This window comes from Taudactylus pleione, unplaced genomic scaffold (assembly GCF_031769625.1).
Source record: "Taudactylus pleione unplaced genomic scaffold, aTauple2 ptg000110l, whole genome shotgun sequence".
NCBI lineage: Eukaryota > Metazoa > Chordata > Amphibia > Anura > Myobatrachidae > Taudactylus > Taudactylus pleione.
The window spans coordinates 6,175,743-6,193,756 of record NW_028284512.1 but is presented as its reverse complement, the minus strand read 5'-3'; positions in this window follow the sequence as shown (position 1 = coordinate 6,193,756).

Sequence of the window (18,014 nt, the reverse complement as noted above, 5' to 3'; positions counted from 1 at the left end):
GAAATCACACTCTGTAATATAACTAATAAATCCTCTCTGAGAGGGTCTTTTACTGGGTGAGAATAACAGTGGTCTCTGATTGACTGTAAATGATAGAAAGCTACCAATAGTTATATAAGGAAGGAGAAATAACCAACCATAGTATGCTATTTGTACTGATTTATTTAGTAGGTGACATCGACTAATAGGTGCTGTGACCTTTGTCACACGACTGTCTGTGTAAACACCCTGATTGTCCAAATGGGTAACATATTAGATTAGAGCCCATTAAGTTCAAAATGTAATAAGAATTGGGTACTTCCTTCTGCAAATTGGAGTGAATTAAGAGAGATATGATTTGCAATTAAATATTGTAGAACAAACCCCTGTGTACTGGGACACTGACCAATTTCCAAGCAGCTTCGGCTTCCCTTACAGGTCATGTCCACAGTTCAGTGAGTATTTACTAAGCCGCAACAGCCTTCTCTATGACTAACAAGAACCAGCTACAGAACCTCCAGCCTCTATCATCAGGTCACTGGTTCCTGGAGCACCTTTACATGTTCATTCTACTGAAGCAGTGTAGAATAAAAGGCTAAACCTGCCGTCAGGAATCACTGATCTCATTGGCTGGTACCAGAATGCTCCAGTATAGCTGATTTGTATAGCAGGTATCGCAGGTTAGAAGAAATGTAGCAGTGGAAACCAAGCATGTCTGATGTTTATACACTTCTGTTTGAGACGGTCTGTTGGCAGTGAAAGACACAAAAAGAAAAAGACAATTAAATCAAGTAAGACACAAAAAGAAAGATGTAGCAAGAATAGTCAATGGGAAGCTAGCCATAATGGTCTCCAGTAAAGGGACTGGCTATGAAATAGTAAAATATAACAACCAGCTAATCACATTATTATAATATGGGGAGTCACATTCTATAAATTGTCACAAAGATGTAAACAGTGGTACTCAGATATATATATATATATATATATATATACATTTTAAAATATTACAAACATATGCAAAATAAAACTCTTCAAGACAATGAAAGTGACTGAATAGTGATCTACACCTGATGTGGATACAATATATACTGTTAATATACATATAAACTCCTGTATAACTCCTGGACAAAATATCAAACGAAACAGAATGTTCTGATATTCTTTTATGTGTTATAAAGACGTGTATACTATAATGAGCCCCCGCCTAATTTATTAGGGAAATGAGAGGTTACCTCTGATTCCTATTACTAGGTCACACATGATAACAGAATTTCTTGATGACTTCTAATATCCAGATAATTTAATGCTTGCCATTTATACCTGTTGTTCCTGATCAAGTCATGTTATTTGAAACTTGGAACTTTCTTTTATCTTCCTAATATTTAAATTGCTGTAGAGGAACAAGCAAGACCTACTCATGCACAAGAATACAAACCCTTCTAGATACAGAGGGCTTGATTCAGAGGTACATGGAGGGTCAATGTTGCACGCAAGCGGCCAATGTTTTATGCCCGTGCATGCGTCTCCTGGTTACTGCCAGGAGACGCAGAACAAATTCGGATGCGATAGTCCTGTATTTCAATGTGCTTGCCCAAGCGGTAACAGGTGGGTGGCTAACCAGATGCGTGCATGTCACTGACAGCGACTGCGGCAAAAACAACAGTTGCACTGACACAGGAGGCCATGTTCAGACAGCAAATTTGCACCTGCTATAGGGCTAGTGCAATCATCAATGTTGCAGCCGATTTTGGTATGTGCCAGTAGCATCACAATGGGGGCGCGGGCCGCACCCAGGTGTCACACGCCGAGTGGTGACACCAAAGTGCCGACTCCTCAGTAACACAGTGTGGGAGCCGACACTGCACACAGACTTGTCCCCGTGGGGCAGCCCGAGACCATGCAAGGCCATGCCCCCTACCCAGGGCCGTAGCTAGGGTAGTGCGGCCGCTGCCATCGCACAGGGCACCACAGGGCAGGGGGCGCTGTTTGGGCCTGTCAAATTTCTGTTTATTATCATTCTCACTTGTAGCTTCCTCTTATTTCATCCACAGCATCTTCTGGCCTTCCTTATCTCTTCCCTGGCCCTTCCCCATGAGGCCATGACCCTTTTTTGGGTGCATTATGTCCCTTTGAAAAATGAGGGGGGCGCCAATGCTCTTTCTGGCACAGGGCACCAAAAAGTCTAGTTACGGCTCTGCCCCTACCCATGAGGCCACGCCCCTACCATGAGGCCACGCATCTGTTTACCAGCACGCGGCATCGTAGTAGTGCAGTATTAGTTGCGCGCACTGCTACTGTATCTTTCTCCAGGGTTCGCACCAGGTGTCACCAAGATGAGTGACGCCAATGATATGCGCCACACCAGAATAGTGCCACAGCCAGTAGGAGACACAGTAGGCTGAGAATCAGTTGTGGCATTAGCATAAAGACACCGATGCGGTTTCTGAAAAAGACCCAGCCGCATCCACGACTGCTTGTGCCTCTGAATCAGGCCCAAAGTCTTATGCAGAACAAGTTGTTCTACTTATCACAAAGCATTAAAGGACCAATAATATACATAGAGATTGTATTATAACTTTAGTAGCCAGCAGAATCAGTGTTACACATGAAATCCAAAACAGGGACTATTTGGAAGGATGAAGGATTTATAATGTCTATATGTGTTTAACCTATAAAAAGGTTTTTTTTGCTTATTTGATCCTTCTGCACCAACAAAGTAACACTTTGATATACAGGATGTACAGTCAGGTCCATAAATATTGGGACATTGACAGAATTTTCAGATTTTGGCCTCTAATCACCACCACAATGGCTTTGAAATGAAACAAACAAGATGTGCTTTAACTGCAGACTTTCAGATTTAATTTGAGGGTAATTACATCCAAATCAGGTGAACGGTGTAGCAATTACAACAGTTTCAATATGTGCCTCCCACTTTTTAAGGGGCCAAAAGTAATGGGACTATCAACTCAAAAGCTATTTCATGGACAGGTGTGGGCTATTCCCTCGTTATTTCATTATCAATTAAGCAGGTAAAAGGTCTGGAGTTGATTCTAGGTGTGACATTTGCATTTGGAATCAGTTGCTGTTGACTCTCATTATGAGATCCAAAGAGCTGTCACTATCAGTGAAGCAAGCCATCATTAGGCTGAAAAATCAAAACAAACCCATCAGAGAGATAGCAAAACATTAGGTGTGGCCAAATCAACTGTTTGGAACATTCTTAAAAAGAAAGAACGCACCGGAGAGCTCAGCAACACCAAAAGACCCAGAAGACCACGGAAAACAACTGTGGTGGATGACAAAAGAATTATTTCCCTGGTGAAGAAAAACACCTTCACAACATTTGGCCAAATCAAGAACACTCTCCAGAAGGTAGATGTTTATGTGTCAAAGTCAACAATCAAGAGAAGACTTCACAAGAGTACATATAGAGGGTTCACCACAAGATGCAAACCATTGGTGAGCCACAAAAACAGGAAGACCAGATTAGAGTTTGCCAAACAACATCTAAAAAAAGCCATTACAGTTCTGGAACAACATCCTATTGACAGATGAGACAAAGATCAACTTGTACCAGAGTGATGGGAAGCGAAGAGAAGGAAAGGAACTGCTCATGATCCAAAACATACCACCTCATCAGTGAAGCATGGTGGTGGTAGTGTCATGGCGTGGGCATGTATTGCTGCCAATGGAACTGGTTCCCTTATATTTATTGATGATGTGACTGCTGACAAAAGCAGCAGAATTAATTCTGAAGTGTTTCGGGCAATATTATATGCTCATATTCAGTCAAATGCTTCAGAACTCATTGGACAGCACTTCACAGTGCAGATGGACAATGACCCGAAGCATACTGCAAAAGCAATCAAAGAGTTTTTTAAGGCTAAAAAGTGGAATGTTATGCAATGGCCAAGTCAATCCCCTGACCAGAATCCGATTGAGCATGCATTTCACTTGATGAAGACAAAACTGAAGGGAAAATGCCCCAAGAACAAGTAGGAACTGAAGACATTTGCAGTAGAGACCTGGCAGAGCATCACCAGGGATGAAACCCAGCATCTGGTGATGTCTATGCGTTCCAGACTTCAGGCTGTAATTGCCTGCAAAGGATTTGCAACAAAATATTAAAAAGTGAAAGTTAGATTTAGGATTGTTTAGTTTGTCCCATTACTTTTGGCCCCTTAAAAAGTGGGAGGCACATATAGAAAGTGAAACCATTGTAATTCCTACACCGTTCACCTGATTTGGATGTAATTACCCTCAAATTAAATCTGAAAGTCTGCAGTTAAATCACAACTTGTTTGTTTCATTTCAAAGCCATTGTGGTGGTGAATAGAGGACAAAATATGAAAATTCTGTCAATGTCCCAATATTTATGGACCTGACTGTAGATCTTTCTATATGGCAACAAGTCTTGGATCCTGAGGAGGTTTGACTAACTGCTACAGTGGGATTAGGCTACTAAAGATTCTAGATAGAACCAGGAATTTTAATTCTTTCCATCCCAACCTCCATCATAATCCACCAGTATAAAATAAAAAAAAGTGAACCAGCAATTAAAAGAAATAATACAGATGTAGTAAAAAAAAAATAGGTGCTCCAAAAACCCCACCAGACATACAATAGCCAAGATCATGTGGCTTTCCACAAATAAATACCTGGGCAACACAGGTACAAATTGTAGGTGAAAAATCAACGGGTCAAGGCCTGTAGCAAACAAATTAAATTCTAAATTACTCAGGTGAGCAACATAGAGGTCAATGCAACATAGCAATGGGGAGTTTGAGCAAAATTCCAATGTTGTTCAGGCAAACAGCCATGCTGAAGTAGTGAGTTTGAATGACCTGCCATAGTCAGATTACCATAGGACCCCTTCTCAATGGATTCAAGACAGTGTCGGACTGGAGCATGAGGGGTCCACCGGGATAATCAGTGGTAAGGGCCTATGCTTAAGGGGAGTGGTTATCCACCAGAGGGGGTGTGGCCTGCCACCACAGACGGTTGCCTAACCATTAGGCAAATCTTGGTGTAGATTCTATAGAAGTGAACCAAGCCCCCTTGTTAATCAGTGGTCCTGCTCCACCAGGTAACTGACTGTCTAATAGTGTAACAATTTATAATTTGGGGTCTGAAACCTGACACCAAGAGGAGGGGGTGGGCCCACAGGCAGTGGGGCCCACCAGGGATTTCCCCTATACCCCTGTGGGCCAGTCCAACCCTGATCCAAGATGCCACAAAAAGATATTGCAATGGAGTTTCTGCCTCATGTGTGACAACTGTGTTTCGAGTGTCTGGCGATTACAATGCTGTATCAAATTTTGTCATAACCATTTGCCTCAGAAACAAGGCACATGCAAAATATATAGGAGGACATCTATGAAAACTGGCACATTGGAATAAGATGTTTTAACCCATAGCAACCAAATTCTAACTGATAGCTTTTAAAATATGGGAAAGATTTCGCAACTTTAGTTCATTTTTGGGGCGTGGGTCCCCCTGGATTGCATTGGTTGATCTGTCTCAGGGCACCTCATTATAACACATTTTCCTTTATAACACATTTTAACCCTTCACTGCATGTTTAATATATATGTACTACACTTTTTTATTTTCATTCTTTATATGCAGCTGCAGCTGCTCCTAACTATCTCTTTACACTGCACTTTTCTTACTATGGTGGTGCCCTGGGGCGGCTTGGCTGGGCAAGTTTTGGGGCGTCCTGCGCTCTGGATTTTAACCCTAGTATGTTAGGGACCTACCCGAAAGAGGTTACCTGGATATGGTGGGTAGGCCCATAACCTTGGCCATGATTATGCTAAAAACCTCTATTGATTGCAAAATTGTATTGCATTTATATATATTATTAATCATTTGGAGTTGTGCACCTGAGATTTGTCTGTTTCTGTGCCAGCTTTTAAAATATGTAATATTGTATATCATATATCGGAGTTAGAGAACCAGTAGGATGGTGGAATCAGCTCACTGGACATAATGAATGTGTCACGGACAACAGCAAGGTTTATAAACAATAACATATTGACTGGATATGCAGCAAAACTATTGCGTAACCATCTGTGGATGAAATACTTGCTGTCATTTTGTACTCCTTATTTTCACTGCATGCTGTTTAATACATCACAGCCCCCTGCAAAATGTAAATAGTTAAGTATGTAATAATGAACCCAGCCTATTTTTTTGCTTTGATAGGATGGTGAAATTCAGTATTTATGTGCTTCCTCACACCGCCACACTGTCACTACAATTCTTCTGAAAGCTCATCAAATAAAAACAAAACCTAAGGGGAAATATTAAATCTTGCAAAATAAGCTCGTTTTGCATGTTCAAAAGACAGACACGTTCTTTTATCTTGCTGGAAATTGTATTTGTTTTGTCATTCAAAGGATTTCTTGATTTATTCTTTGTGAAGTAGGAGTATACAATGCAGTCAGTTTGCAGTACAGTTTGCAGTCACACAGATGGTTTAAAGAGTACATTGAAGGTCATTGAGTAATTGCAGACTTTGGGCCTGATTCAGAAATGGACGTAATACAGATGATTACGCAGTTGAGCGATGATCACGGTCTGTGCATGAGTATAAGTCGCACTGCGCATTTGTCAGTTGAGATCTCGCTTGCAGTGAGGGTTTGTTTGCAAAGTGATTGACAGGCAGGAACTGTTTGTGGGCAGCAATGAGGAGGGGGGGGTGTGGAGACGAAAGCACAGACGTGTTGCAACCATTTTCGGGGCAGGTCTCTACGGTACTAGAGATATCTGCTGCGGTTACTCCAGTTTGTCCGGCTTCGGTCCAAAATCTCTTGTTAAGATTGGAATCACTCAGCATAGCTCGGGTACTTTCAACTATTGCCCTAGTCGCTCTCTCCCTCATGCCATCCTGTTCCGGTGTACAGGCGATAGTTAGTTGATGATGCATACCATTTTCTCTAAGTTAGTCAGCTACATCTTCATTCTCATATTCTCCGCCATTGTCAGATCTTAGTACTCTCAGTTTCAGACTTGTCTGGTTCTCTAAAACATGTTTCATCCTTGTAGCATCATCGATGAGTGTCATGAAGTAAGGTTTCACACTCATGGATTCCACCTCCATTGGTCCACACACATCAGTATGTACTAACTCCAATGGCACTTGTTCTCTGGATTCAAACTTAGGAAAGGTGCAACCAATGCACAATAGGTTTTTTCCTTTTCTTTTTTTTTGTAAGGGGGTGTGGCTCTCTATGGCCCTGGTAGTGGATGGTGAAGAAGACATGACAACCCTGAATCTGTCACCTGTGAGCACAAGAGAAATATTAAATGAAAAAAACTAGGACTTCATGGCATAATATTTTCAAAAGAGAATATATGAAGACAGGAGCATGTATAATAAAACTAGAGATGTGTGCAGACCCCTGAATTTTGGTTCAGTTTGGTTTTGGATTTCTTTTAAAAAAAATGATAAAAACAGCTAAAATCCTGTGATTTGTTTTTGTTCCTATAGTATTATTATCATCATCATCAATAAAATGAATTTCCAGTCAATTTTGACCACCTCACAGCTGACAATATTGATTTTTTTCATTTAGTTTAGAGCTAAAAGGTTGCATCCAGCTAGCTGGCTGACTATGATCGGTATGCAATTCAAATCCCGACGCCAGAATACCGGCAGCAGTGAAGATCCCGACAGCTCCAAATGTAAGTATTTACTAACCCTACTCCCCCCTCTAACCCTAACCTAGGGATGGACATCGATGGTCGATGTTTGCCGACCATCAATGTTTTTCTTCCGATGTTAGTGTTTTAACCATTTGATGGCAGCATTCCGATGTTTGCTGCCATCGAATGGTAATCATTCAATGGTGTTGCGATGGTGGCTTCCTTTCTTTAACTATTAAAAGCTCTGCCTCCCCTGGCTGCTGTGTGTTGTGTCTCTGCCTCTAATAACCTTCCTGGCTCATGTTGCTGGGATTGTTGGAGGCTGCCTCTCACTGCCTCAGACCTGGCCCTCTCACCCCTCTCTGCTAGCTCTGATTGGCTCTCTGAGACAGTGAGAGCCAATCAGTGTGCAGCCCTGACCCTGCAGCAGCTGTAACTCACAGACACACAGGGTGACAGCTGACAACGTTACACCAGCAGAGATGGAGAGTGATGTCTCTGCTGGTGCTGTAAGAGGTTAGTTTTCATTGTGTTATAAGTATATTTTAAACGTGTTTTTACACTTCACTTTCTTGTTGCTTTAAGTGCCCACAGCAGCAGCAGCATGGCAGTGACAGTGTGTCTCATTCTCCTCCTCGTCCTCAGTCAGCTCTGCCTGCCTTGCCTGGTTTTTTTTTTTTTTGCTTCATGTCCAAGCCACTCCCCTAGTCCCGCCCCTTTACTATTCATATGAATAGTTTTTACCATTGAATGCTTTTGATGCGATCGTTAGTTACCATTGCATCGAAAGATTCAATGGTGGAAGCACTGCCATCATATGATGGTGGGCTTCCGATGTCCATCCCCACCCTAACCCTCCTTTAGGGGTGCCTAACCCCAACCTCCCTCCCTAGTGCCTAACCCTAACCCCCTTCTAATTGCCTAAACCTAACCCCACCTTCCCTGCAGTCTAAACCTAAGTTTCCCAGGGGGGGGGGGGGGTCCTAACCCTAACCTCCCCTCCGGGGTGCCTAACCCCAACCCCCGCTTCCCCTAGCCTAATTCTAACCCTCCCGGGGGGTGCCTAACCCTAAGTCCCCCTGGCAGCCCTAATACCTAACCCTCCCCCCCCCCCGTGGCTGTCTGCGCCCGGCTCCCGGCTTACCTTCGTTCGGTATGCCGGGCGTCGGGCTCCCGGCATAGGTCTAATGACAGGCTTCGGGATTTCGACGCCTGTCATTAGTACCTTGCCGGGATTTGACAGTCGGGAAGCCGGCGGTCGGTATTTCCACCGTCGGCTTCCTGACTGCATCCCAGCTGACTAAGCTAAGCGACAGCAATGGGCGGCACTAACATGAGAGATCCGATTTTTAGATCCAAGATCTGACTTGCATGAAGACCTGAGCCGGGACTCGATTCTACTCGCAACCTCTAAAGTGATCTGAGGCAGGACTAGTTCAACTCGGATCCCCAAAGTTCAGGAGTGAAACATCAAACTGCTCATCTCTACATAAAACCTTACAAAAAAGCTACAAAGAAATTATCAAACACTATATGAAATTAAAGAAAAATACTGCTCTAATGCTACACCTATTTTATTCAGTAGTATGTGTTAGTACAGTATGTGTTAGTACAAGCAATGTCATATTAGCACTAAAGCAAATATAGGAACCATTTGTGTCTACTACTACCAATCCTAAACAAATAAGTCTCACTAAATACTGCAGTAAGCAGAGTACGGGCCTCGTGGAGGATATCCACGAGGCCCGTAGTATTATGGGGCGGATGCATTAAGCATTGCATTTTGGATGTGATGCATCCCATCACTGATTGCATGCATACGGGCGTTTAGTAACGTCATATGCCTTAAGATTTAAGCAAATAACAACTCTCCCAATAAGAGCTGTCCCTTGCAGTGTGGGGACTTCCAGGTGTATGACCCGGGAGTCCTCTGCACATTGGCCAGCTGATGTGCAAGCCGTAGAGGACCCTGGGAGGGATCCTATTGGATTCCTCTCAGGGAAGTCTTCAAAGAGAAGCCCATAGACCAGAGGTTTCCAAACTCAGTCCTGAAGGAACCCTAGCGGTCCAGATTTCAAATATATCCATGATTGAGCACAGATGGTTGAATCAAAATACTGAGGTACTAATTAAGTCACCTGTGCCTAAGCATGGTTATCCTTAAAACCAGGACCATCAGGGTGCCTTGAGGAACAAGTTTGGGAACGTTTGCCATAGGGGTTGCTTAAAGGGAACAATTTACCCCATGATGTTCATCCCATCATTCTCATTTTTATTTTCCATTGTATTTCTTATTATTGCTTCTATATCTTCCTCATAGTAACGTCTTGTGTAAAGCCAGATCTTATAACTATCTTGTATAGAATACAGTGTGCCAATGTGATGCACCATAAATTACGTACATTCCGAGAGCCAACTAAATCGACTGCAGTTCAGTGGTCCACTCAGTTGCAGACCGGCTCTGAATATGTCAGTGTGCTACATTAAAGCTCTGGTAACCTAGAGTACATTCAAATAGGTGGTGAAAATTACATTGGGTACTACATTCATCATGTAAGCCAATAGTTCCCATATAGGGTGCCACAGGGCACTTGTAGGGGTGCCATGGGTTGATTTTTGGTCAATGTGATAGGCAAAACCAGTGTTGGTGGCTGCCAACCCTAAAATATGTGGACAAAGAGAAGCACGACCCTGTCTACCATCACACAACTGTACCTAACGATGACAGGTAAACACATTTTACTTAATTTGATCATTTTTGCTGAGTTTCTCAAAAAGAAACTTGTGGCCCAGGGGTGCCATGGAAAAAAAATGCTGATACTGTAGGGTGCCGTGATTCAAAAAAGTTTGGCAACCACTGATCTAAGCAAAGCCATAAGAAATAATTTATTACCACTTGATGGACTGGCTGTATATTACTGAAGAGAGGAAATTTATTTAGAAAAAAAAACAGAAAAGGCAAAACATCTGCTATATTTCTTGACCTCTTGCTCTTGCAGTATTGCAAATAAAGAGCAGGGCACATATGCACTTATGCCAACATTGCCATCACATTGTGGGGCCACCAGAATGAAAGATGATGAGTGTCTGGGATATCCTAAATAAGCACTGGGCGGCTCTGCGGCAGCTCTCCAGATTGCACCCTGCAAATCAAATACAGGTGCCACAGGAGCAGCAACAATGATGCCCACTATGCCCTGTGCCCGGGCACCACTCACACACCCCTAGTTAAAGCCCTTATGAAGAAATATCCACTGGACTTTTAAAGGGGAATACAACAGATGTTTGTAGTTTAATTTAGCTTGTACTTGTATTTTGCTTGTATTTATTTACATTTTATATAGAACTGGCAAGATAATATTCTTTCGGGTTGGGTATGAGATGCCGGCGCTCGGGACCCTGGGGGTCAGAACCATGGCTGTAACTAGGGTAGTGCGACCAGTGCCTTGGCACAGGGCACTGCAGTGCCCTATGTATCTGTACATAAAGTACATGGTGTGTGGTGCACACGGGCCCCTGGGTCCACACCCTGCACCCATTATATATATGCCCCTGCCCCCTAGCACCCTACAACTAGTCTTCTCCCCATAGTGCCTAACCCCCTAGTCTTCCCCCTAGTGCCTAACCCTAACCCTCCCCCTAATCCCACTACTTACCGTCGAGATGCCGGCACCGGGATCCTGACATGGGGCGGGATGCACTATGCAGGAAAATGTGGTCAAACCTCAGAAAATTACGTTTGACCGCAGTTCCTGTATGTTCCAAGCTGCGGAAAGCAAAGCTTGGTCCCAATAGGCAACGACATCTTTAGATGGCATTGCCTAATAGAAGTCTATGGGCTTCTTTTCTGGGTCCCCTACGGCTCGCGTGTGCGCAGAGGGAGTCCCGGGTAATAAACCCGTAAGTCCCAGCACCGCAAAGTACAGTTCTTATAGGCAGAGCTGTAATCTGCCTAACTCATCATGCATATGGCTTTGCTAACATCAGTATGCTTGTATGATTGGGATCGGTATGAATGACCGCCGGACCTTTGTGCAGCGGTTCAAATCCTGACGCCGGAAGGCCGGCAGCAGTGAAGATCCCGACAGGTAAGTATACTAACTAACCTAACCCACTCCCCCTCCCAACCCCTTCCTTAGGGGTGCCTAACCCTAACCTCCCACCCTAGTGCCTAACCCTAACCCCCCTTGTAAGTGCCTAAACCAAACCCCCCGTCCCCGCAGCCTAAACTTAACCCTCCCGGGGGGTGCCTAACGGATTTCAACGCCTATCATTAGTCCCTTGTCGGGATTGCACAGTCGGCTTCCTGACTGCTTACCGTATGATTCTTGGGATGCATCGTATCCAAAATGCGGTTTTTGATGCACCTGGCCCATGGAGTGATACTGATGCTCATTCCAGTATGTTTCAGCTTTCATGTGTTGGACAAAGACCCATATGCGTGCAATCCATTGCTCCAATCATGTTTAGGGGAGGCCACTGTCAATAGGTATTGATTCCACTCAGATACCTCTGATGGAAAACTTATGTGTTTTGTGTCAAGTTTACAAAGAGTTTTTAACACTATAATGGGTGCACAGAGACCCCTGTGTCCAAAGGGGCCCACACTGTGCACCCTCCACTGATATATTTATAATACTCTGTGCGGAGTCCTGCGTCAATGAAATCACCATGAAATTGGTACTGCAGCCATTTTCCCTGAGATTTGCGCATACACAATACAGAAGTCACTGGTCACTGGGAACATGGTTCGAAAACTTGCTCAGTAGATGCTGGCACAGTGCCACTGCGAGAGAGGAGAGGGCCCGCACAGAGATTGCACATGGCCCCACTCCTCTCTTATACACCCCAAGTCATGCCTGTCACCAATTGGAAAAGATACAGGTGATTTTGCAATGGTGATATTGTTTCCTGTCAATCACTAATTTGCTGTATAACTTCCTATTTCTGCAAATTAACCTTTAGTAGGTGACCCCCCCTTTGCTTAAGAAAAAAAAGTATTATTTTTCATTATAATTTGGCCATTAGAGGCAGTGTTTTGTTTTAGTGACGTCTAAGGTGAATGGCCGTTCAGTCTTATACATACTTGCTGACCATTTGTCTGCCTCCTCTGGGAGGAGGCAGCCAGTTTGGCACTGCGGGGGTGGGGCTCAGTAGAGGTGGGTGTGTCTGAGGGCGGCAATGGGCAGTACTCAGCAGGTCTGGGGGGACGTGATGATGCAATTGCATCATTGTAGCCCTGCCCCTCAATATACAATGCCAAGATCACCGGCCTTGTGGAATGGGGGGCGGAGCCACGATGACTTGATTCAACGTGAATTGAGTCATCGGCCACCTGTGTCCCAGCCCCCGGGAGACTTGTTCACCTTTCCGGGTTGCCGTGTGTGCCACCTGAATTTCAGAAGCTAGGCAAGTATGGTGTTATATTAGTAAATACATTAATATAGCCATATTTAAACAAACAATAAAATAATTAAGATAAATATATTTAAGAGAAACTATGGTACATTTTTTTTACAGCGATGCCCCATTTCGACAGGTTTGCACATACATCATTGCGTAATTTAAAAAAACAAAAAGCGATACAGTTTATTTGCATACCACATAACTAATTCATCTGAATTGTTTGTTAGGATTAGCAGCACCCTCTGTAGTACATAGCAGAACTGCTCTTTGTCCTTAAAGACTGACACAGCATCTGTCACCAGTTGTCCACACTGGACATGAAGCTGATTTCTTGGTGACAGTCGAGAGAGTCTCATGAAATCCCTGACAACTGACTGTGTCCCGTCCATCAAGCCTGCTTCTCCCAGCACCGTCTCTCTTTAATTTAATAACCTAACAGTGGACATGTGTCAGATCATCCTAGCTTGTGGAGACAGATCTCAGGTGTGCGAAAGCATAATGTATCCACACTGCAACCAGCAGGCTCACAATAATGAAGATTCAATCAGATAAAATAATGAAGTAGAATGGATTTGGGCATATAGATGTGACAGACTATGACACCAAGATTTAATTTATATTGATACTTGATTTGTGCCTATTTATTGGCATTTTGCAGCGGAACAAAAGAATAGTGATGAGCAGTTTTAGATATTGCCACTCTGCAGGGTTCAACTAAATCCACAATTTGTTACATAATCTTCTCTATTATGCAGAATACCAGCTACTTTACACAGTTGTACCATACTGTACCAACAGTTACTAACATTACTAACATAGCTCTAGTGCTAAGCCGCACAAAGGAAGACTTCTCAGGGAAAGATATGCACCAATGTCCATACGGAAAGAGACCCCCTAAAAGGGTACTCTGACATTCACATAATGCACATGTTGCCACACTGGAGGTTAAACAGGGACACGTAGGTAAACTATACATTATGGAAAGAGGCACCCTGAAGGAGCCATTATTACCAGTTATTTATATAGCGCACACATATTCCGCAGCGCTTTACAGAGAATATCTTACCATTCACATCTGTCCCTGCCCCAGTGGAGCTTACAATCTATATTCCCTATGACATGCACATACACATACACACTATGATAATTTTTTTTTTTTTTTGTGGGGAGCTAATTAACCTACCAGTATATTTTTGGCGTGTGGGAGGAAACCGGAGTACCCGGAGGAAACCCACGCAAGCACAGGGAGAATATACAAACTCCACACAGTTAGGGCCATGGTGGGATTTGAACCCATGCCCTTATTGCTGTGAGGCAGTAACACTAACCATTACACCGTCTGTGAGCCATCTTATATAACAGGCAACTTACAGACGATAAGGAGAATGAAGATTCCACCACTATATCAGGAGCACTGTGGACCTCATTCAGAGTCGGTCGTTGCGGCCACACGGTCGTACGGGAAAAGGGGCCGGATATGCAAATGATGCACTCGCAAGTTGCGTCCCTGAGATCGGATCGGTAGCTGGCCGACCAAGGGGAGGAAGCGGCCGGAAGACAAAAAAATACGCCCCCTTCTCGTACGCATTACACGTCATCTCCGGGCATATAAGGATTAATCGAGACCATCGGGAACCATCGGAACTGGTCGTAGAGCTTAAGGTTGACCATACCCTCTCTTAAGCTCTACGATCAGGTCAGTGTAAAAACCTCCCATGTCACGGGTGCTATGACACTACTTTGTTAATTATGCACTCCCATAAAACGCCGTTCGCATAATTAGGCATGCCTGCGTTCGGATCTCCACTCCCCGTTTTCAAGCACCTTCCCCTTTTACCACCCAGAAACGCCTCAATCTGTCACTCAAACTACCGATCTGGCTGTGTTCAAGGAGAGAGAAATTACTGATCGTAGCTGCTAGTTTGCGCATGCGCATTGCGAACTTTACGCATGCGCAGTTTAGCGAACATCGGTGGCGTACGACCGTGCGGCCGCTACGACCGACTCTGAATGAGGTCCTGTGTCTCTTCTTTTTAATAAATTGGATACAACTATATAAAAAATCCCAATTGCAAGTGATCATTTCTTATAGACATAATATAATCATAGGGTTTTTCACTTTTCACTGTTTACTTTTAGCCCTACTAACCAGTCACTACTATAGAACTACCTAGTGGTCAGTAACTAATACAAACTCCTCACAATACCTAGGTGCAGCGCTAAATACAAACACGCATAGATATATGGATTTCTGCAAGCCTGGACACCTCCAGTATTTAGCTGCTTCCGTCAAAAACACACGGTCTAACAGAGCGTATGAATACCGTTCAGTTGCTAATTTGCGGTGCAAGTCGCTTTAGAAATAATTGCTTTCCAGTCTAATCGTGTGGTTCCAAAGCACAAAAGTTATTTTATGTAAAAAGTGGTAACACGATATAAGTTTAACAATTAGAGTAAATAGCAATAATTATACAATTAGGTACAGCCGATACATACGCGTGCGCACTGGTCCCAGTATACAGTCATTCACTCCAGAAGTCTGCGGTCGCAAAGAAGATGTCTCTGTACACTGAAGCCAGTACACAAGCCTATATATATGGTACAGGTTACAGAGATAACAAAGGACACAGTTGGCAGGTTTTCATTGGTTCTTGCTTCTGGTCAATCTGGTCATTGGTCAGTTCATACGGTGTCATCAGGGGTATGGATCAGTCCTCCAACAGTCACATTGTGTATCTTCCTGCCAAAGAACTGGTTAAAACTGGCTACAACATTGCATACAAGAAATAGCATTCTACTCAATAACTCCCTATCATCCATAACTAGCGGACGCATAATGCGACTGCTTTGCCGATAGAAACAGATGTCTGCAAATAAACAGGGATTTAGTATGATACCAAACATGACATATCCACTGTATTCTGAACCTTAGATCTCTTTTAAGTACATCTTACATCTTAATTATTAGCTAACAATACCTTTAAATATCTCCGATTATTATCTATAATATGTGGGAACCATTTTATTTGTGTACGTTCGCATATGTGCATCTGTGTATGTGTGTGTATGTGAATACATGTGTGCGTTCACATTTGTGCGCGTTGGAAGCCAAATTTCCAGACTACCGAATGTCTAAATTTTCGGGATTAGTGTTTTTACAGTCATTTGGAATACCATGCCTAAACTATACTGCAGTTACTCACATATGACAAAAAAAACATTGTATCTTCCATCACTGCCCCTGACATTCATTATTTTGGTGTAGTGCTGACAGAAGATTTTCTGGCCCCTGTACTGGGACAGTTATACTAATGGTGCGTACACATGGTACGATTAAAATGGACGATATGAACAATAACGATATCGATCATATCGTTATCGTTCATATCGTGCATTTTTCGGTGGCCAACGACCTGCAATGCGCAGGCACGTATGGATGATAACGATATCGTCCATGCAGGCCAAAATTGTCGATATCGACCAGGTTACTATAGGGACCTGCGATTGTTTATCGCGGGTCATTGGCCATCGTTGGTGGGTTCGTGGTGTGCTGGATGTTCGATATTGAACATCCAGCACGCCCGGGAGATCGTACAATGATATCGTTATCGTTGTCGATCGTCCCGTGTGTATGCACCATTACATACTGCGTGCCACCCGGGGCAAGGCCACTACACCTTTGGCTGCAACCTTCTGACTCCCACACAGGCCCAAACCCGTGTACTAAGCAGGGACATGCAGTCAGGGGAGGCATAGCCTCCTCTGTCATACTCCTGAGTTTTGATATAAAAACTTTTAGAATAATACAAGGAAGATATTTATAACTTATAAACATCTTTATTTATGTAATAATTTTTATAGTTAACACTCACCAGCTTTGTGTAGCTCCCTGGGAATATAGGGTGATGAGAGATGAGGCATCATCACGTCTGTATAGTCCGACACTGCTTGTAGAGTTGGGGGTGGGGCCACACCACGGGCAATAAGCTGCACAGAAAGAGAGCTAATAGAGGCATGCCTTTGAGTATGGGGGCATGTCTTGAGCACCGATGGACACCTTGGATGTGTCATGTGACCAGGAAGTGCCCTGAAGTGTTTAGAGATTGGGTCTCAGTCAGAAGCAGCAGAGACAGTGATGCAGATAAGAGAATCAATGGACACTGAAGCTTAGTGTAGTGAGGGGAGAGTTATAGTGAGTAGGAGGTGAGACAGGTTCCCAGCACTCAGACCCATCTCCACGTGTGCCTCCCCAGCCATTGTCCTCCCCGCACGTCACTGGTACTAAGGGCCTGATTCAGCATGACAGCAAGGATTGCAAATGCAAAGCTGCACACAAGCAGCTTTGCAATTGAGATCCTTGCTATTATGCAGATGCAGCAGGAGGTGTATGACACCCCCTGCTGCATTTGTGATCACAGCACTGCGACGGAGGTCGCAGGCTGGGATCACCACCGCGACCATCTGTGGTCGATGGTCGTGATGGTGGATGGCGCCGAACTCTGGCCAGTTGCCGGCTTGTGAGCACAGGACACTGCATTGATCAACGAAGATCCTGGGCTGGCCATTCCCGGGAAACAGGGTGGACAATCGGGAATCTGCGATCGGCAGCACATTTGCGTGCATTGCTGAATCAGGCGCTAAGTACCCCCCCATTCACCTATCTGCACCCCTGAGTCTGTAGAAGATACTTGATGCTAATGTCTGTGATACTTTGGGGTATATCTACTAAAGTGCGGGTTCTTAGAAGTGGAGATGTTAACCCATAACAACAAATCAGATTCTAGCTATTGTCTTCTAGATTAGAAGGTGCAAGATAAATGTTAAGTAGAATCTGAAACATCTCCACTTCTAAAAACCTGCACTTTAGTAAATACAGGAGTTATTTCCTTTTTTTTCTATATGATTTTGGATTTCTGTGGATACAGGTTTCTATGTAAAAGATCTCACACCTGTATCATGTTTACAATAAAAAT